Source organism: Ammospiza nelsoni, chromosome 11, assembly GCF_027579445.1.
Source record: "Ammospiza nelsoni isolate bAmmNel1 chromosome 11, bAmmNel1.pri, whole genome shotgun sequence".
Classification (NCBI taxonomy): Eukaryota; Metazoa; Chordata; class Aves; order Passeriformes; family Passerellidae; genus Ammospiza; species Ammospiza nelsoni.
Genome location: NC_080643.1, coordinates 7,874,423 through 7,896,882, shown reverse-complemented (window position 1 = coordinate 7,896,882; position 22,460 = coordinate 7,874,423). Strand labels below are relative to the sequence as shown.

The 22,460-nt window shown below is 36.8% G+C and overlaps 1 protein-coding gene and 1 long non-coding RNA gene across 5 annotated transcripts in view; both read right to left on the bottom strand.

Moving 5' to 3' along the window:
• The window catches only part of FHIT (fragile histidine triad diadenosine triphosphatase), a 517,032-nt gene that overhangs the window by 468,285 nt on the left and 26,287 nt on the right, over positions 1-22,460 (bottom strand). The gene's annotated exons all lie outside the window — the stretch shown is intronic.
• LOC132078370 (uncharacterized) lies at positions 1,741-3,233 on the bottom strand. The gene is made up of 2 exons (XR_009419257.1): positions 3,063-3,233; positions 1,741-1,865 (listed from the first exon to the last, which is right to left on the bottom strand). It is a non-coding gene; the product is annotated as an uncharacterized LOC132078370 (long non-coding RNA).

Below are 22,460 nucleotides of genomic sequence, written 5' to 3'. Positions count from 1 at the left end.
AAAAAGTCATTATACCACTAAGTATTGCAATTATTAGATAAGCAGTACCTCAGCATAAATGCAATATATGAACAATCATAAGGAAACAATCACCTTTCAGAAATGTAACCTTCTGTGTTGGATGCCATTAGAGAGCAGCCTCCTTTGGTTGGCTCGATTTGCACAGGCAAAAACAATGCAACCAGATGCTCCCTTCAACAAAGTATTTCCACTGAGTAAGATTACTCCCCAAATCAATTGTTTTCAGAAGAGGATCTTTTAATTACTAATGAAAGTTAATGGGAGCCTCAAACACCATCCACAAGAAAAAAAAGTTTAATTCCAAGTGTCTTCCATCTCAAATTTCCATAATATTGGGTTTTAGACACAAAACACATGACAACATCCATATTAAATCTTCAAGATATCAGAAGAAAACCTTTTCCCCCACGACTTCCTTTTCAAGGATCAGCTGTCACACTCTACGTGACTCTTCATATGACATGATACTACACAAGTGATAACGTATTTGAATTATAACAAAACCAATGGAAGGTTGTTATTCTATATTTCATTGCTTTCAATATTTCTTTAGCAATCATCATTGCAGTCTGTCTAAACAATTCTCTGTGCACTGACATTCACAAAAAAGTGTTTTCATCAGGAAGTTAGACACTGTCATTAGGTTTCATGAAAAGCTATACTTTTCAGTTCCTAGCCAATTTTTTACACCTCACTGCATCATAAGGATGTGAATGCAACAGTTTTTACATCTGTCAGGTTTAGTTTTATTTACTTGAATACAAGCATTAATAACAGATTACTGGCAAACTGTAGAGAGATGATGAATTAGTTATATCTTATTATCCAACACTGGAATGGGACCAAGAGAGGAGGGTTCACCACATTCTCTGCTAAGAGAAAACATATTGATCAGCCACAGCAGTCATTTACAAAGCCTGGGAAAGGCAGCGACTCAGATCATTGTTTCAGAGCTGCTATTTTATGTACCAAATCTGGCAATACTTTTTGATTTCCTAAAACTGCTTGGTAAAAAAACTTGTTTGATTGTCAACAGCTGCAATACCTTGAGATACAAGTAGAAGACATACTTAACCTGCTCTAAATCCTAATACTTTTCATATTCTAGTTTTCAGAAGTTGCAAATACAGTTTTTCACACCCTTTTAGATTCTTGTAGAAGTAGCTGTCTATGCTGGAACCTTACAAACAAAGAAAAGTTGAGGAATTTTTATCATACACCTTAAAGTGAATTAAATACACATTTGTGTAAACAAAACACACAAAATGTCCTGTCCAAAATGAGGGTCTTGACCTCATAAGGCTCTATCAGGAAATGGATACTGAGTACCTGAGGATACTTGAATAAAACTAATCTGGCTCCAGCACAAGTGGAAAACAAAGACATGTTTTAGCACAATGACCCCAGCTATTAATAGATAAATATATATATTTTAAAAAACTGTCAGTCATGACTATGATAAACAACAGCCTCTGAATTTTAGTTAGTTATACTAAGCCCAAATTGTAGTTCCCTCAGACACAGTTACATATAGAAAATATATATGCATAATGCTCTTTATTAAGTAGAGGTATTTATACCTCAAAATTCATGTATTAATGCAAGGAAGCTCTCAGATAAATATTAAAAAAAAGTGAGAAAATGTTATGAATAAGTGTTGTCTTAAGGTTCTTTAAGTCTCAACCAATTCTTCATCAATTGTCAGAGAGAGCAAGCAGCTTTGTAAACTCACAGACAGAAGTGTCCTCATTTATTTATGTCATTGGTGAGCTGTCCTCCAGGGACAGCTGCAGTTAAGGATCCCCATGTTCAGCATCAAGAGTCATTGCTATGTAGCCTATTTCCTAGAATGTTCAGAACAAAAAAAAGGAAGATTTTGAGCCAATGAGAAAAAAGGCATGACAAACTGAACATCAAAAACCTGAGAGCTGTGGCTTTTTCCTCTGCAGTTGCACTGCTTATTCTAATGGTCATTGGTTAAGCCTAAACAGACAGTAGAAATTTTTCTTGCAAGTACTTTCACATACCCACCACCACTTAACAACAGGCATTCCTAGAGTCAAGCACACAGAGGGGAAACTACAACTTGAAGCATCTTTTAGAAACTCAAGACAATTAGAAAAGACTATGCACATTGTGTTCACTACTTTCTGACATTCACATTATTCTGAATGCAAAGACAACATATAACTGGGTTTTCTTCCTAATCTAAAGCAAACCAGCATGGTTTTGAATCACTGGAGTCCAGTTCTTTTAAAGGCTTTCTAATTGCAAAGACCTACAGACAACAATTCAGAATCGGGAGTGCATAACCAGAGGCTCAACTGTTGCTACACTAAATCAAGTTTCTGTTATGTCACATTGTTTTCACAGATCCACTATGGCTTATGTCTGTACAACTTCAGGAACAACCTCAGCTTTAAAGGTAGGAATAAGACTAATTCCCCTTGCTATGCTCAAGCATATTTTTCCCTAGCAGGTAGATACCTTTTTACTCCTCTGTATCTTGGAGGGAAGAGGAAGAAGGTGATGGGAAGAAAAAAAAAAAAGAAAGAAAAGGAATCTTCAGGGACAGGTTGCCAAGAAGTTGAGAATCTCAAAGGCTACATTAATCAACGAAAATCTATGCTTTCAACACTTTACAACTTTTGCACAGAAAAATCTCAGGAGAATGAAAAAAAAAAACCACTCTTCCCAGAAGTCTTGAAGCCTGTTAAAGCATCTTGGTAAGAACAAAAAATCTACAAGAAACAATATTCATAGATAAACGATTCTCTTTATGTCACATTCACCGCAAGAAGAAAATAGTCTCTGGAAAAGTGACACAGTGGTCAACTGTCAAAATGAAATGTAATTTAGCACTAACAATAGGTAAGGATTGTTAGTCTAAGTGCTCAATAACAACCATTAAGACCTCCTTGAATAAAATGCTTTAGCATAAGTTGTATCTAATAAAATTTTTCATCTTTCTCTCCACAAAGCAAGAAGTACTATGGAATATCTTATTATCAATTTTAAAATATGAAAGTAACAAAAATTACCATTTGGATTTTCTTCTAAAATTACAGCCTTCCTTTATTTTTCCATATATCTTCATAAAAGGTACTGTGGTTTTTCCAAAAGTAGACAAATTGTCCAAATGTTCACTTCTCTGTAGACAGCAGCTGCTTTGTTTCAATTGTGCAGATATTCATCACAAAAAGTTACTAATTGGAATCTGAAAGTAGTTTGTGAAATTTGCTATAATTATTTTTATTTTAATATTCTAAATCACCTTTCTTCAGCTAAATTACATAAGCACTTAAGCTTTTTAAAAAACATGCATGGAGCTGAAACCGAATAAGTTGTTTACCAAGTCACTGGATCTCTCCTAAAAGGTCTCTGTTAGAAGCTACTTTTGGGAAATAATCAACCTGAAGTAGTAGAATCGTTTTTGCAAAGTCTGGGGCATTCCACTGATTTAACCCTAATGACCTCACCCCAGCTTGGTGGAGGTGCCAGAAGGAAAAAACTTTAAAAGGCCAAGAAGCAATTATGAGTTTAATCCTGAGAAAACAGAAAACAAGAGTGCGACTTAGAGCACCAGGGCTGGAAGGAGTGAGCAAGGTTGCCCTCGCAAAGCTATTTACACTCAGAGCTGGAGAAGGAAGCATGAGTATCTTCCTGGAACCATGGAACCTGTGCCTTGTATCAGGATTTTCTCCTGTCAGAACACAAAGGGCAGCCCATGGCCAACCCATAGTCAGGAGATGCAGCAATTGAGAGAGACAGACCATGCTGTATGCAAGCAAAGCCAGTTTATTACACTAATCACCAGAATTTAGAGTTCTGTTACTTCCACACAAAATTTTCAACTCAGAACCCCTTGCCCCTGTTCCCTTAGCAACATAATCTTTTCAGTTATCAAGTCCTTGTTAATATCCTCTTGCACCAGAGCAATCAGATGTGATGTCTTCACTTCTTGTTCTTGCCTTGAGTTTGTCTCTCCCATGGCTTCCACTGTACCAGGGCCAGGAGGTCTGTGGTGCTACCCAACTCCACTTCAGTAGCTGTCTGATCTCCTACATTTCCCCCTTTTTGTTCTACAATCATTATTTGTTTTATTGATTTATTAATCAATCTCTGAATACATTGAATCAAACAAGGCAGGTATCACTATAATTAATAGCCTCCCTAATACACACATTCCCATCTTAATTAAATTTTTGACCCATCCAGTGATCCCCCAGTCTCCAAAAAGACTGTTAAGCCAATCAGCTCCATCTACTGCTTTTAATTTGGTTACATTATCTATTAAAGCTTTAATATGCACAGGAATAGACTGTGAGTGATCTGAAAGGTTCATATCAAATCTTCAAATACATGTCCATGTGCTAAAAGCAAAAACCCAACAGGGGCTCAATTCTACAGTAAACCATGTTGAATCAAATCCATATTGGTTAACAATCCTGTTAAAGCAAGTGAAGCAGCATTAGTTTGTTGAGCTAACAAGCAGTCTAGCTGGTTTAACAATCCATGTTTTTGCAGACACTACTCCTGGAGCAAAAAGGAGAATGCCCAACACTGTTGTAGTGACCAAAAGTTGAGGTTATCATCACAGTCAGGGCTAAACACATGAATACCGCGCTTCCCTCTCCACAGAAATTTATGTTGTAAAATCATGGATGTGTTGGGCGTCAACAGCGAGAGTCACCCTAAACTGCAGGGGCCTCCCTCAATATGTGATGGAATAGCAGCCCGAGCTCTGTCTCCAGAAATAAACACTCCTGCTGGAAATGATAATGGAACATTAGTCGAGTGAGAGATGTTGGTGGAAGTGTAATTACACCATGCACTTGCAGTCTTGAATATGAGTTGGCTTGGAGAAACATCCCATGCTATAGATTGGCTGGTCCCAGAATAATTAAATTTAACACAAGGTTCATTTTCACAGATCCTAAAAGTTCTAATTCCTGAGTCTCAAGGGCTGCCCAAAGGAGATACAGGACCCATTGGTTTCCACGTATCGGCATAATTCTCAAAATGAAGAGCGTGAGCTGAAAGGGGATGTGGCCTTGTATCTAAAGGTAAACCAACAAGACAAGTAGTAGATGGGTTTTCAGGAGAGGCTGTAGCCAAGCATAAAGTACCTTGCCCTTTTAAATTGGCTAAAGTTATCCATACATTTGTTTTTGGCTGATTACCAGGCCAAGTAAAAGTAAAAGGAAGAAATACTAGAAAATCCTTTGCTAGTGTAAGTCAAATACTAGCTTGAGGCAGTGGCAATAGAGGACTCCACATTGCTGCTGTGGGAGGAGTTCAACTAACAGTACAAGAATCATTAACAACATCAAGCCATTGCTCACTTGATAACTCCTGATCTTCAGACAAAGCATATTGATACCCACACACCAGCTTTTTAATCTGTATATTATTCCGACTGCTCCTTAAAGGGTCACAACGTCGACAGTCAGCTCTTCTTCTGTGAGATGCACAATACCAAAGGCACCCACACCTTTGACACTCACACAAAGTCCATGCTTGATGATGCACTGTGTGACAGGTCAAGCAGGGAAAGGAAATTAACAGACCTGCAGAAAGTTCACGTTCAAAAGATGTTATGAACTGGCTGGGATCTGGGTGTTGCCAGTCTAGAGCAAGAAAAAGGTCATCAAAAGGAAAGGGAGCACAGTACCGACCACCTCTGGACATACGATCCACTGGCTCCCCGAGGACAGAAGACTTGTCTTTAATGACTTTGACGTCTCTAGGAAACCCAAACCACCTCTTCAAAGACATGAATCCTTTTCTGTATTTGGATCAGCTGGTTGTTTGATGAAGGGCCTGATGTTCTTGACTGGAGCCCAATGAGGACCAGTATCTGTGGAAACACAAGCATAACCCATTCCCCATGTAATGAGGGGAAATGGGCCTATGATTTTCCCACTTTCTGGGTCTTTCACAAGAACTCGTGCTTTTTGCCCTAAGTCTAATAACATTTCTTTAGAAGTAGAAAAGTGTTTTATTATAGGGGGAGCTTTGCTATCAGCATAGCAATTTCAGAAGTTGAAAACACACAGTGCTTTACGTAGCTGTTCCATTGGCATACATCCCTGCATTCCCCCTTTCTGTTGAGCTAAAAGACACTTAAGAGTTGAATAAGCACATTCAATAACTGCTTGTTCTGTGGAGGACTGAGGGATGCCAGTGATATGAGAGATTCCCCATAGGGTGAGAAAGGAGCAAAGTCATTTAGAAGTGTAAGCAGGACCATTATCAGTTTTAATCTGTTGAGGAATCCCTAAAATTGCAAAAGCAGCCAAACAATGGCAACAAGCATCTTTGGCGGTTTCACCTGTGTGGCATGATGCAAATAATGCACCTGAAAAGGCGCCAGTGGATGAGTGAAAACATATTAGTCTGACCTCTCACAAGGAGACAATGCTCCAGCTCAGAGCACCCCAAGTCCTGGTCAAGTTCAGGACTCCTGAAAGCTGAGAAGAAAATCCAATAACTGGGATATCATTTTGCTTGAGAAATGTCCATAACACCAAAGTCACCGCTGCTCTGAAAAGCTGCAATGACTGTTGGAAAGAACTACCATGAAGACTGCCATTCTGCAGAGATGTGTAGCTCCAGACTTGATATCTTTTACTTCTGTGCCTTAGGGTCACTTCCATTCAGGTGGAATTACAGTCACTTCTATTTTAGGTGGATTTCAAGAAGATTAAACCCTATTGACAACTATCCTGCTTTTAATCTGAATTTGCACTATAATCCTCAAACTTCATAGGAAGGAAAAAAAGAATCAGTTATCCTCTATACACTGAGGATCAGGCACACATCATGAATAGTCCCTGAAATTAGATAATGTTCTATTCCCTGCTCCTTTAAACATTACTACATACTTAAAAAGTTAAATAGAGGTAGCAGCCAGATTAACAAAGGTGAGTTCACCTAGAGACAGTATATATTAGTGAAAAGTTAATACCATAGATCTGTTGCACATGGAAGTGTGAACAAAACGTCAAGATAATGACTTCTCCTTCCCACAGGTGGATTGCACAGCTGCAAACATGCACAGCAGCTTTCTAAAATCCATGGCATTTTAAAAAACCTTTATGCACTAAACTACTCTGCTCCTTGGGTAAGTTTTACAAGAAAAACTGAAGTATCAGAGCTACAAAAACACACAGAATTCTCTACAAGTTCAAAGAAAACAGCTTTTACACTGCACTTTTTCATAAGCCAAAAAAGCTACATTACAAACCATTGCATAAGCAAAAAGAGCTCCCCAGGCTTTAGATAATAACAAAATCTATTAATGCAAGGGTCTTGATATTATTCCATGCACACAAATTTGGGTTTTTATTTAGGGGCCAAATAAACAGCTGAGGCCATTACAAGCAGAAAACCAGTCTTTTCTAAAGCAAGTTCATTTGTCTGGGTTTTGATAACACCAGATGTTTTCTGATGCTGTACAAACAGAAGTTGGTGAAATTTATGGCTGTGAAAATCAGATCCCCTTCTAGAATACTTACTATGCAAAGATTCAACCTGTGTCTAAACATCAAATTAGAGTCAAACTTCTTTTGGAAAATTGAAATATGTCAATTATATTGAATCCTAGCATTAAACTGGAGCTGAAAAGAGAAAAAAATACTGCTACTCTGAGACATTTTATTAAGAAACAAAGAGGCAGAGTAAAAATCTGTGTTTCATAGTAAATGCCTAGATTTACCCTTGGAATTGTATACTAAGGAAACGGAACTCAGCTTTACTGATTAAGACTTTCCTAGAAAACTGAATTCAGACCTGTGACTTCCAGGAAGGACAAAAAATCCAGAGCTAGAGAGGAGATGATCTGTCACAGTGAAAGGCTTATCAGGCATTCAGTTGTTACAACCTTAAGTATGAGAGGCGGGTAAAAGACCAGAGTGAAGCCTTGTGCTCCTTGTCTAAACAACTATTTAATTTCCATCCCTTGGAGAGCTTCTGCAGGGATCAATTCCTGTCTGGCAAAACACAACTACAACCACCTACAACTACCATCCCCCTCCAAAAAAATTACTCGGGGAACAAAAAAAAAAGCCATCTTACAATATGATACCTATTATCTCCAAAGAAATGATGAAATTATGATTTGTATCTTCAAAGGTACCAGAGTGTGTGTGCATACATAAAGTAATTCCTCTCTATATCAGAAGCTCAAACTCTCAATAAGAGTCCAAAACCTTTTCTGCACTGTGCTGAAGCAGCTGCCACTTAGGATAGCTTGCACATAATGAGCAAGGACATGGCTGAGATACATTTTTAGCCAACCCTCTAAAAGTGAGCAACTCTGATGAGGAAACTCAAATTGTGTCAAATCAATTCAATAAACACTCAAAGGCCAGGCCATATAAGCATGTGTGTACAATTGTCATGTCCTTTCTACCACCACAGGAAGGCCCAATGCAAGCCTGGGTTATCAGAGCCAGCAAAGTTGGTATCACTGTACTGAAATACAAAAAGGTCACCTTTAGTGAATTGAATTAAATTAAATGCACAATGAATCAGGCAGCAAAGCTGCACAGCCACTACAACTTGTTTAACTGTCCATTGTAGGTAACAGTTAAGGGGGGAGGGAATCTACACCCTCAGTAGTTCAGCAGAGCCCTGTCCTATTCACCCTCCAAAAAACAACCTTTGTAACCTTCAGTTCCTTGAAAATCCTTCATCTATGGGATTTTGTAACCTTCCTCCTAAAATCCTTCATCTATGGGATTTTAAACTTTTAAACTAGATTAACTGAATGTCTATTTCCTAATAATTCTACCAATACACAATTCCTGGAAGTACTACAATAATTCTATTACCTGAAACCATTAGACAGGTTCCCATGTTAAAATCCTCTGAAATGTTTTCAGCCTTATCACCAAAAGGCTTGAGCATTATCCAACAGCACTTCTAATGTTTGCACAAATGACCTAGACAGCACTACATTCTGCACTACAGCTTCCCTAAGAAACAGTCAACATAGGACAAAGCAAAACTCTTCTGCAGCACCATAAATAAGACTACCACTTATTCTGTTGCTAAAAGCCTTCATGTTTTAAATCTCTTCACCAACTATTAAGAAGTCCCCACCTCTTCTCTTACTTGAATAATTTCTACATTGAAAAATAAATGATCCCACAAGTGTCAACAAGCAAAGTACACCTTCATTTTGTTCTAAAAAGAAAGTGGCTGGGAAAGCATCTTTTGAAACAGAGCAGCACAGGTTGGTGGGCAAGGACACAACTGAAATTGTGCCCTTCCACGCAGCAAAAACAATTGCTATTTCAGTCCCCAGGTTTTTATGCATCATCCAGGTTAATTTTGATTGGAAGTTATTTGTCTTCTGAAGACACTGAATACATTCCCACACAACTGTAGGAGTCCCTCTGTTTCAGGGAAACAGTACTTCCTGGAATTCTTGACTTGCCAAGAAATCAGAGTTACTCCTATTGCTCCTTGCTGACAGCTCTTATTATCAGTTCTGCCATTAACTTGGACTGAAATCCAATTCTGGCCAGCCCCTTGACAAGGCATTTAAGACAACCAAACACTTACAAAAACTCTTCTCATACTTTTTCTATCTGGGAAGTTGAATTCTTATTGCCACTTCATATTATGCTGTTTTAATTTTCCTACTGGAAAGCTAAAACAGAATATTCCTCCTTGGAATTTTAATGCAGAGACTACAGTGGCATGGACATTTTGCATAAAGAATCTATATCCACCAAAACTGTACTACATTGCTTTTTTTAGAGGTATGCTAAACATCAGCGTTGCTAAGAAATCTGCTGACACAATAGAAACTTTTACTATATTTCTGTACAAATGCACCAAGAAAACTGCTTTTCACTTGCAGTTTTCAAGACCTTGAAGACTTCAACACAGCCTGGTGCACTTTCATGAATGAAACCCCTACAGCCATCTGTGAGTGCTGGAACTCTCAGAATGTCCTACTGGGATGGTGCTATTGGTGCAAGAGACCAGTTCCCCTTTTTGATGAACATAACATAAATTGAGATAAAGGAACGGAGTTATCATCATCTCTCTCAGATGGAAGCAAAGAATGAAAGGTAAAATTTTTCTAAATAATCTACATCCACATCTACATTGCTTTTACATTGTAAGTCTGTAGGAATAATGAAGACAATCCTCAAAATACTGGTCAAAACCAAAATTATTTCACCACTGTCAGGAATGAAGTCAGGAAGGAGCAAGAGTCAAGAACCGAACTCATATCTGCTGAACTTAAATCAACTTCTTTCACCCCAGGCTTTCCTTTATTCTTCAGCACTACTGTGATATTTGCAGCTCCAGGACTAATTTAAAGACTAGAAATAATCTTCACTTTTAAATAGGTGTCTGTCACATTCAATAAGAGACATGTAATCCAAAATGCAGGTTGAACTTAACCAAAAAAAGAAATTTCCCTGCATTCAATTTAAAAACTTTCAGGAAAAAAATTTCTCAGAATTATAATGTGGGGAGAGAGGAATGAACCATCACCCCAAAAACCTTCCACTAACAGTATTGCTAATAGGGAGACATCCTTTATTTCTTCTAACAAACCATATACATTTATAATATGTATGTGTGTGCATATATATATGAAATAAGATTTTCTCCTCCCTAACTACTTGCAAATAATGGAATGAAAGGAGAATCAAAACATGAAATTCTGAGCTGCAGTGAAAGAAAACTGAGGGATTGGGGGATAAGCACTTTTTTACTTTTGGGGGCTTGGGGAACAGTGATGTAAAAATAAGCAACCAGCAAAAAGCATAACTGAAATTTCCTCCAGGGAGAAGAGCTGCATAAATCTGTCCAAAAGATTGAGGAGCTGCTTGACTGCAGAGAGAAAATGGTACACAAGAGGATTCAGAGGTAAAGTGACACACAGAATGCTTCCACCTGGCAGAGATATTGACTGATATCCACAATATAACTACACAGACTAACACGTGGAAAAAAAAATACAGCAGCTAGCAACAGACAAGTAGTTTCAAGATGCTTTAAGTATCAAAGACAGAATTTGGCAAGACAAAGACTGGGATTGATCAAGTCCACAGTTCCTAAAACTGCTCAGAGAGTTTGTCATAATACGGCAAAGGACTGTACGGTCTGAATTCGTATAATGGAGTCAGGACTCTCAACAAATCCTACTTGAAAGAAACAATTAGGGACTGGCATATGTCCCAAATCAATAAATGTAGGCAACTCTAAAACAGAGTATAACAGAGTCTAAGAGAATCTAAAATGCCAATAATTGAGTCCTGAACATAGCTAGTTTAGATGAGATACAGCTTTAGAAATTCTACACATCAAATTCCCAAGCACACATTTTAATCTATTATCACTTCCTCAATAAACTTCACACACAAGCAAGCTCTTCTGCCTCTGAGGAAAAAAACCCAATCTGCTTCATCTTGGTATAGACTGAGCTGCCAGTGGTTGCTCAGGGACAGGCTGGGCACCAGTGGGTGCTCAACAATTGTACTGAGCATCACTTGCTTCTCTCCATTTTTAGACCTCACAATCTCCCTTTCATCACAATTATTACTACTATTATTATTGTCACTGTTATTATCATAATCACTATTATTATATTTTTTGTTTCCATTATTACACCACTCTTAACCCAGGAGTTTTATATTTTGTCTCCAATCGATTCTCCTTCCCACTGGGGAATGAAGGGGGAGTGTGAGTAAGGGGCTATGTGGTACTGAGACACAAGCTGGGGTTAAACCATGACACGTATTAAAAACCAAAAATGTTATGTTCAACCCTCATTTTAAACAACTTAACCTAAATTATACTATAAAAAAGTCAGCATTTAAGAACAAGTTTGTTGAAGGCTAGGAATTCTCCTGTGGTAGGAAAAAAGTTTTATTATAAATTAATTCCCATTACATTAAAGGTATACTGTTCCTCAATGCAAGCACATCATCCATCATCTCTTAAGTGGTAAGCAAAATGTCTTTCAATCCAGAAAACATTTTAAAAATCCACAGAAAAAAATCCAAAACAAGAAATATTGTGAAATATATCTCTATTTTACATTTCTCCTCTCCCAATCAGTTAATAAATGTATTTTTTTAAGCTCTTGGAGAACACCCAACTCTTAGCATAGCATCCTTCCTGGGGCAGCCTGTCCCAGTACCTCTCTCCTGTGAGGGTGCTGAGGTGCTGGAAAAGGCTGCTCAGAGTTGGATGCTCAGCAAGATTGGATGGGGCACTAAACAACCAGGTCCAGTGAAAGGTGCCTGTTGCAGTGCTGGTGCAACAAGATGATCTTTCAAGTCCTTTGCAACCCAAGCCATTTTGTGGTGATATTTTCTATACCTCATCACATAAAGAGACATTCTTTAGGCAGTAAGCATGGCCACAAAGGAGGAGGCCTTGTGTCACCTTGTTCCAGGGTGAGCCAAGTCCTCCAGGGCATTGTCACACTGGGTGAGATCTCTAACACTGAAAAGTTCTCAAGTAGCACCAAATAAGTCATGAATTTATTCAACTTCTTTTTCCTCCACCAGTGCTTTTAAGTTGTCCACAGGCTACTTGGAGGTTTAATGACTATTTTTTTTAATTTAAACCACTTGAGCACTAATGGTTGCTAAGGCAGCACTGGTTTATCAATATGCCACCTCCAATATATTCACATGCAACTCTTTTTGCTCAATTTTGTGTGATTACAGGCAAGTCCCGTTGAAGAGAGCTGGAAGCAATCAAACTACCAGAAGCAATCAAGACCCAGAGTGTTAAGTACAAAATGGAGCTAAAAAGCTTGTTCCCTCAAACTGGTCACCCTGCCCAAATGGGAAGGGCTGCAAGACTTCCCACTGCGAAGCTGCAAAAGAGGGCAGATAAGGATGGTTCAGCCATCACTGTCAGCAGCAGCACATGTCTGTTGCAAATAAGAAAATAAAAAGGTTTAAGCAAAATGGAAATATTCAAACATTTATGTGACTATTTCATCTTAAAAAACACTTTTATTCCCTGCACTTCACTTTTTCTGTACTTAATAAATAAAGGAAAATCCCTGTACTTTTCATTTAATTCATACTTCAGTAAATTACTGTTCTAAAACATCTATTACCACATATTAAAAGACACTGAAACAATTGAATTTGGCCTCCATATCAAGGTTACAAGGAACATGAACCACAACCAGGAACTGAATTCCATTTGCAACGGCCCAGTTTTGATTCCAATGTTTTTTTAATCAAATTGCCTTTAAGGAGTCAATTGTATCTCACAGAATGAAACAAAAGTAGTGGTAAGGTCAGGATGACAGAACTACCAGGAACCAGCTCTGTCTACTCATCCTGTTCTTAAGAGATTGGGAACATGAGATCACATCCCACTTGCAATAATCAAAAAACTGTGTACTCTAGAGCAAGTCTAACTGATTTTTTTCCCAAAAAAGAGGAGCATTTCAAACCATTTCAGATTGTATCCCTTCCCAAAATTATATATGGCACAGTCTTTTTTTCTTTTTCCATATATCCCTTAGAAAAGAAAACGAGGATCCAGACAGACTATTTCTTTGTGTCATGTTTGCTGTGCTTTCAATGTAACTTTAATAAGCAATTAGAAAAAGGGAGACTTACATGGAAATTTCAAGGACATAAGATAGAAATTCTGAAAATTTATGAACACCATTGGCAACTTCTTCATAATTTCTTTAAGCAGGGTTAAAAGGAGCTAAATTGGTTGTGTAAATATGAAGCAAAACAAAACAGCAGCTTATTCTTGATTTGACACAGGATATTTATAACAAATGAGAAACATTTACTACCCATGGATCATTAAATCCACAAAAATAATTTACATTAACCAAATTGTACACTCCAAGGAATATTTTTAACATCTGCCAGTATAATTTCTTAAACCACAATCTGTATAATCCATTTGATTTTAATTTTTTTTCTGCTCATTAAGAATCTTGCATCTGGTACCTCGGGTATGCCAGAGAGGTCAAGCTCTCTGGCAAAATGAAACACATTACAGTATATACTTCAACTGTTTTTTCTTTCCAAATGAATTAGTTAATAATTAATTAAGGTTTGAGTTGGATTTATTTTGCTTTGCTTTTGCAGGGAGGAGGTGGTGGTTGGGGGTGTGTGTAATTATTTTTCACAAAGCAACTCCAGAACATCCAACACACTTTCTAGTAATTGCATTCCAATGGCAAGATTGATTAATTTTAGAAGGTAGGGCACATTCAGTAAACTAAAGTTTGAGGAAAATATATGGTCTTTGAGTTCTCTAAAGCTAAGATACCTATTATAATTATAAACTGGAATACTAGATATATAATCTATTATTACATAAACAAATTTAACAGATAAAAGGCCTCCATATTCACAGGCCTAGGGCATTTACAGTGATCTCAAATTTAATTATTTTCATAGTTGCTTAGGGTTTTTTCTGATGTTGGATTAGAATGACTTCATAAAGCTTAGTTGTTTCTTCTGGGTTTGGTTGCCATTGTTTTTTAAAGTGATCCCTGTACCTAAGTGCTATAGAAGAAAGTCACGGAAAAGCAAACTCAATTCAAGGTCTGTCAACAAAAAGCTCAGTGCAGATCAGCCTCAGGCCTCTCCAAACCCCCCACAATGAGATTCTAAGCAGAAACCAGCAAACGTTTTGGTGAGCTGTGATTACATACATCCGATTATCTCACAAACACATTTCAGAGGAGGAGACAGACAAGGACACCAAACAATTACAAACAAAGAACTGAAAAACACAGTTTATATCCACATAAACACTTGAAACTTTAAACCCTGTCTTTCTTAAAGACATTAATCTGTTACTGAAGATCCACTCCATACCATTAACAACTATGGTACAAATCCAGCATCCTGAAGGGAATTAGCAGGATCCAAAAGTTGTGAATCAATCCATTTATATTTGCACCATTTGGCTTTTTAAGCCACTCAGATATTTTTCTTGAAACAAAAAACAAGACTAAAAAGACAGAAACAAAATCTCCAACCAAATACTATAGCAGAGTAATAGTACAACCAAATTTTTCTACTTTTATATGACTATTTCTGTAAAATCAGATCAGAAAAAGAATTAGCACAAGTGTAGAAAATGAACTTTACGTGTTTCATGGTAAATACAAATTTCTGAGCACACTGAGATTTTATTTTAGCAACAAAACCTAAAATGACTGTAGAAAGCATAGATTTATTTTGAGCAAATTTATCACAATATTTGAAGTGCCACATAAAATATTCTATTGGCACTCAGCTGCCAATTCTGCAAGCACTTTCCTACTTGCTTTGGATACCAAGCAGTTCCCCTGGGATGAGTCCACACATGTTATCCTAGCACCATCTCAGAAGGATCCTTTCCACCCTTACCCCTTTGCCTGTCACCACACATTACTCTGATCTCTCCACTGGCCTAACTACAAGATTAATTTTGAAGTCTGTTTGAACATGTATTTGAAAATATAAAGCATGGGAAAGAAAAGATCTCCCTTATGGTTAGGTGCTATATATATATATAAAGATGGAATGAAGAAATAATATCACATTTAAAGAAAAAGAAAAATATTTTTCAGAATCAGTAATGGCATATTGTGCTTTGAAAAGACAAATTATCCCAGGGCCAAAATAGATTTCAATATGACTGTGCACTAATGAGTTCATTTACATATGTCTTAGAAATTGCATGTACCACAACTTCAAGTAAAATTTAGTCCCAATAAAATTTAACTAAAAAAATTCATTTTCTTTTCTCAAAATAAATAATTAGTATAATCTATCACCACTAATTCATTCCTTGCACAAAGGAACAGTAAAATTTAGAGCAGCATTTTGAGTCTTATGTTTTTCAATCAAGTTATGATCAAAGTATTTCCTGCCATTCAAAAAAAAGGCTATTATCATCAGTTATTTGAGTCAAAGTTTGGAGAATTTTCATCTTTACTTCACACCAAGAACTTCAGCAATCACTGAAAAGACACTCTTTGTTATTCACTACTGTTCTCCAGGGGAAAAAGAAAAACCAAAACAGGAAAAAACCCCACAATCCAGCACATTCAGAACAAGTCCAAGCATCACATCCTCTGAACTGCCAGAACTCAAGTTCAAGTCACAAGTTCTGACCTTCTCAAGTATGCCAAGTCTTATATGATGCTTATTATGTGAACACATTAAGTGGGGACATGCTGCAAATCTGGGCAGAAGTAACCTCAAACCCCACAGCTGATGAGCAGTTTCTCTAGCTAAAACAAAAATATTTCATAAAACAAGTGTCAAATCATAATAGAACCTTATGAGCCTGGTATTAAAAAATATCACTTTCCTTGCTTTACAACAAAAATCAAATCTGGAACATTAAAGCATGACAGCAACCTGTGTGTCTTTAGTCAGGCACAGCTCCCTTCATAGTCCCTGGAGGCAGCAGAGCCCGGTGAGCTGCGATGGAGGTGCTCACACTCTGCAGCAGATTCTCCCACTGCTGAATGTGAAAGGAGCCAAGGACAATTAGTAACTCTCCCAGGCTAAACATTGTGCCTACAAAGAGGCAGAAGTGTTAAGAGTCTTGATCAAAAGACATGACATGATAGATGAGAGTACCAAAACAGCCACATAGCAAAGTGAGAACAATTATAAGATAAATGTAATTACAGTCTTGTACAAAGTAAAGTATTTAACCTTCAGCAATTACAAAGAAACATGAAATAAGTTACCAACATCTATCAATAATAATAATAATTAACCCTTTGATTTCCAACTTTGACAAGACACTCAAACATATCTACACAAACCTGAAATAAATTCTCAACAGCATCTAACTGACCTGGGACACAATGTCATATTTTTGGGGCATAGACAACACCAATGATCAAATGATCAAAATATTTGAAGGCAATATTAAGAGAAAACATGGACTATAACAAACCTGACCCTGTTATCAGGCAATACACAACCAATGAATATTGTCCTACCTACAGATGTACAGTGTTACCTGAATATCTATTCTCTCAACAGTGGCACCTTTTTTTTTCTTTTTGAGAATATCACACAAAATTTATTTCTGTTCAGGAATAAATCAACAGAAGAGACTGAACTTCCATTCACAGAAAATCTGGGTGCTACTCTCAGAAGTTCTGTTCTCAGCATGGCCAGGTACTCAGAACAATTTTCTACCTGACTGGACATTTCTTTTACAGTGAAGAGCATTAGCTGGATGCAAGTGCAGATCATTAAGTCCCTTTGCCAGAGCATCCATATGTACAAAAAGTGACAAATAAATGCTTTCAACAATGCAGTTTAAGACCAAGACTACAAATACTATGAAGTTAAATACTGTGGTGAAACATAACTTTATTCTTTGTTGTACAGTACAAATATAATTAGACAAATCTTTACATATGCCTTTGGCTGGCACTCTGCTTTCCTTTGCAACATGTTCTTGAAGTTTAGGAATTGTTTAACTAGGAATTTAGTTTGTATTTGTGTACAGCCACTTCTCATTGAGGCTCTTTGCCTTGAGGGTGCAATCACTTGGTGTTCAAGGAATAGTCTGACAAACAGAAAGCTTTTACCTGCTATAAATTTAACATCCCTGTAACAGAACAATTCGGTCTGCTCTCCCAGACATCTGAGTGGCAGCAAGACTAAACATTCCCTGGTCAATCCACTTCTAACTGAAGTCATTTTCTGCAAAACACTAAGAGAAGGCAACTTGAAGGAAACATGAAAAAGTAACCTATGAGATGCATTATTGAGAAATCTCAACTTTAACACCAGCCATATTACAGCTGTGCCTACTTTGAGTCCCCAAGTAATTATATGTAATGAAGGACTAATGTGTTGGATGAACATTAATTAAATCAAACTCTTTTTCCTGGTTGGCATGTTGCATTATTTATATTATATTGCACTTACAGGCCACAGTGTCCTTATGGAAATTAGATACAAGTGAAGAGACAGATTTTTGCTGTCAGCACTAAGTAGACCACTACCTTCAGAACAGTCCTAGAAATTCTCATTGCTTGGACAAAAAAATACAGAAACTGAGGGAAACTTCAGTTGGTGAGCTACAAATATATGCTGGCCTTCAAAGAAAATCAAGGAATGTGAAAAGAGGGATAAAGAGTAGGAAGTACCAAAAGGCTCATTGAACATGCTATTTCTAAAAAAATATATTTCTGAATGCATTAACATAGCTGTTAAAGATTCACTGCATTTCAAGATGCAAAAAATTAGTTTAAATTTAGCACTCACCTTTGCATTACTGCAGTACCTTAGATGCAGCAATGCTGAAAGAAAAGATTGACAACTGCATGAGCTACATAGGTGTTGCAGTACAGGTAATCAGCAATTATATGGTGACATTTATGTGGCATTTTAAAAAAAGGTTTATGCCCTAAAATAAAAACTTGAAATAAATAACTATCTTAAAATCAAGCATTTTGGTGCATAAAGTTAAGTGCTGTTAATTAGGTGATGAATTCCATTCTTCTTCATTAAACAGAATTGCATTTAGCTGGGATTTACTGGATTACACCAAAAGTCAAAACCAAAGATGACTTTGTTCTGAAAAGCTTCCTACGCTTTTATAATAAAATTAATACTTTCCCAATCAAAACATATTTCAAGTTCTCAAAGCCTTTCATAAGCATCATGCCAATTCTGTAAACCCAGGAACTATATTAAAACCAGCTGAAATGACCTGTCAGAGGACACAAAGAGTCAACAGTGGGAGTGTGAAGAAATTGCAGGTTTCTTAAGACCCAAGCATCAACACTTTTACAACCAGATTTGCATACTTGGGTAAAGAACCAGGGAAAATGATGCTATAAATCAAGAAAAATCAAGCCCTCTCTCCTAATTACTTTCTTTCCTACAAAGCCAACAAAGCTATAGAGAAGGATTCTCCCAGAAATAAAGTTTTATAGCTTAAAACTAATAAGTTTCTCCAGCTGAATTTGTATGTTTCATTAATGAAAGTAAAAACACTTAACAGGAAACTAATTTTTATGGGGTTTTTTTAATTAAATGTGGTGGCTATGCAACTGAAATAACAGGAATGAACAGGTCACATGTCTGATGGACTTCTAAAGTTATTTGAAAAATGACTTTTCCCCTCACTTTTCAAATAACGATATTTCTGTTAAACCAGATTAAGTGAAATTTTAATGCTTCTATTAAAAGCTCAGACCAATAAGGAACATTAATTTTACTGGGTCCTTTGACATAAACTAGCACAAATTTGCATATTAAATAAACTTAATGCCAAGTCTATGCCTCTATTTACCTGGTTTAAATTTCTTTTAGATTAAATCCAGCTCAAACCCAACTCCATTCAGCTGGAATGTACAAAGGTAGAGTTAAAACTGATTTGGTCACTTCTACTCAATTTTGTGCATAGACAAAGCTTATGGTATATAAGGTATATAATAAGTCAAATATTATTTGCAACCACAAATATTATTTTGGAAGCACAGCCTAATGGCTAAAGCATGAGATGACAAATCCATTTTTAAATAGAAACCAATTTTCATCACAGACCACTGAGTGACTCTGGGCAAGTTAATTAACCTCCCTGCAATCTGTGAAATTGGGATAATACCTGGCTTGCAGTGAGGCTTATTTCATTAATGCTTATGAAATGCTGAGAGATCTTTAGATGGATATACTGTAGAAAGAGAAACAAGCTCAGTATTTCAAACAGTACTTTGAAACATAATTCCTATTTGAAAACACACCTCACTGTCAAGTAAAATGTCACTTCATAAGTAGTACTCAAGTGACTTTAGGTGCACTGAAACTATACTCCACACCATATCAAAAATCACAAGAAAAATAACAAAAAAGGCCACAAACTACATCTCTTCTTTCAGCTACACAGAGAATTATCACTATGCATTTATAGAACCCAGATTCTCATCAGAAGCAGCCACAAACATTGCAATCAACTTTGAAGAGCTACTCAAGAGTCTGCCAGTTCACCAGAATCCGTAACACAAAAACCACTTCTGACTGCAAACCTGTAAACTTCATTTCCAATGTAGCTCCACTGCTAACATTGAAATATTTCACTGTACTTTTTATTATTTCACTCCCTGATTCTTATCTGCCTTCAAGACAAGATTGTAACAGGAAGGAGTTCATTGCAAAACCTACAAGGTGAGAGATGTTACAACATTCAGCTTAAAGTAGCAGCCTATGAAGTACAACCTATTTTGCTTGAGAAATTCTTGTACATGTTCTTTCTAAAGAAAATTATACTTCAGAGACAATATTTCCATACTAAGTATTGTCATAACCCATATTGACTACCCTGATGACCACGTTTTTCCCCAAGCATGAAAGCCAGTAAGGAATTGCTGTGACTTACAAACTCAACAGAAATGATCTTTGCTGTTTGCACTCTGGAAGTACCAATTCACAGCCCTTCCCACACACTGAAAACAGCAACACAACCCTGCTGTGGCACAAGCAAAGTAATTACCACTCTCTAGGGCTTGATGACTCCTTTCTCCGTGTACTGCAACAGTTTACAGAAAACTAATTTTCTTAGTGATTAAGGAACATTAATAAGGAACATATTCTTTCCTAAGTCAAGAGTTACTGAATACCTAAATACAGCAGTGATTTATTATAAATGCATAATAATGACGTCTCAGCCAAAGACAATTGAACGTTAAGACTTGGGATTTTCTACCTCAACTCTCTTCTGCTGGAAAACTGTCTCAAGCAAATTAAATACTTGGCCTCCTCTTTTTCTTTTCCTCAGTACTGAAAAACAACAGACTCTTTGTTCAAAAGAAAAGTATCCTGGGGATTTTGACTCATAAAAAAAGTTTTTCAACTCAAAGGTGCTACATTTAGTTGAAGGTCCAGCAGATAACATGAGTAACACTGATAAGCAATTTGTAACAGATAAGCAAATCCTGTGAACCACAGGTAGAGAGGAATTGTATACAATAAACTGAAGGGAATAAGGAATGCCTTGACAAGATTTAAAGGTAGAAAGAATTTTCTGAAAACAGCACTGTTAAAGGAAACTATAACCTTAGCTTGTTTCTTTGGGTATCTGTACTGCAGCTTTAGAAAGTTGTTTCAAGTTTCATGGAGTGTGTGGTGCTGAACTGTGCCACTTTTTACACTTCTCCCTCAGCTCTACGTTACAGCCTCAACTCTCCCAAATCCAGAAAAAAGGCAAAATCCTTTGGGTTCAAACACATTTTTTCCCCATGACAATTTACACAAGTTAAGATTACAATTAAGTAAGATATTAGGAGCAACTAACTACTCATTTTGATAACAATTACTGTAACTCTGGTCTAAGTTAGGACAATTGTGTTATCATAAACCCAGCTCAGTGCTATCATAGTAACTCTTAAGTAAACCTAAAAGTAATCTCATTTTTCTTAAAACACACACATATTAAAAACTTTAGATTCATAAATATAATAACCACTTTCACTGTAATCTACAATTTTCTTGTATACTAGACCATCATGTAAGCACCTCTCAATACAAAAATTAAGATTCAAAACTCCAAAATCTGTTAATACTAGTAAATGAAGCACATGTTTAACTACACAAAATATTCCTCTGCTAGAATTACCTTGCTGAAATAACTGAAGACATAATCAAAAAAAGGGAATTTTGACATTTCATATTTTGTTGAATGCCATTGGTGCACAGGCAATCACTGTCTCTTACATATAAATTAACATCCTACCATCTGTCAAGTGTTCAGATAATCACAGGGTTTAATGCACAATATGGTTATTAGAATGTGACCTGACAAAAAGAAAAAGAACACAACCTCATTTGGACTACAAAATCTACACTCTCACTGGCAAATGACAGTTTGACAAGCTATTATTCTGCATTTTGGCTTCTCCAGTAAAAGCAATTTTACACATATGTAATTCTATTAGTCATACAGTCAACTGCCTGTGGAAGATTGCTTCAAACTATAAAATTTGCTTGGTCATTCAGGAATTTGAACCTATGTAGATGTTTGCACCATGAATAGAAGTTTAATGATCTCTATATACACATACCAAAGAAGAAAATAAAAGTCACAACGCAAAATAATCCTGTGATGCTATCATCAACTGTAACCACAGACTTTCTTCAAGAAATCATGCAAAAAGTCATTAAGCCCATTAAATACTTATTTATCAACTGGCACTGGCTGTTCCAGAAGTAGAGGACAGCTCTTTATCCAATCTGTGTCACATGCAAATGTGTCACCTGCTAATAAGCACCATCATTATTATCATGTATTACCTACATACTCTCTTTATGGCTTATTCTACTCCCAGTGCCTTGTTTTTGCCAAGGTAAACATTACTGACAGTTGTCTCTACTAAAGACCACTAAAAAAAATCCTATTACTAACACAAAACTACCAGGCAAGCCTCATGTGCCCATGGC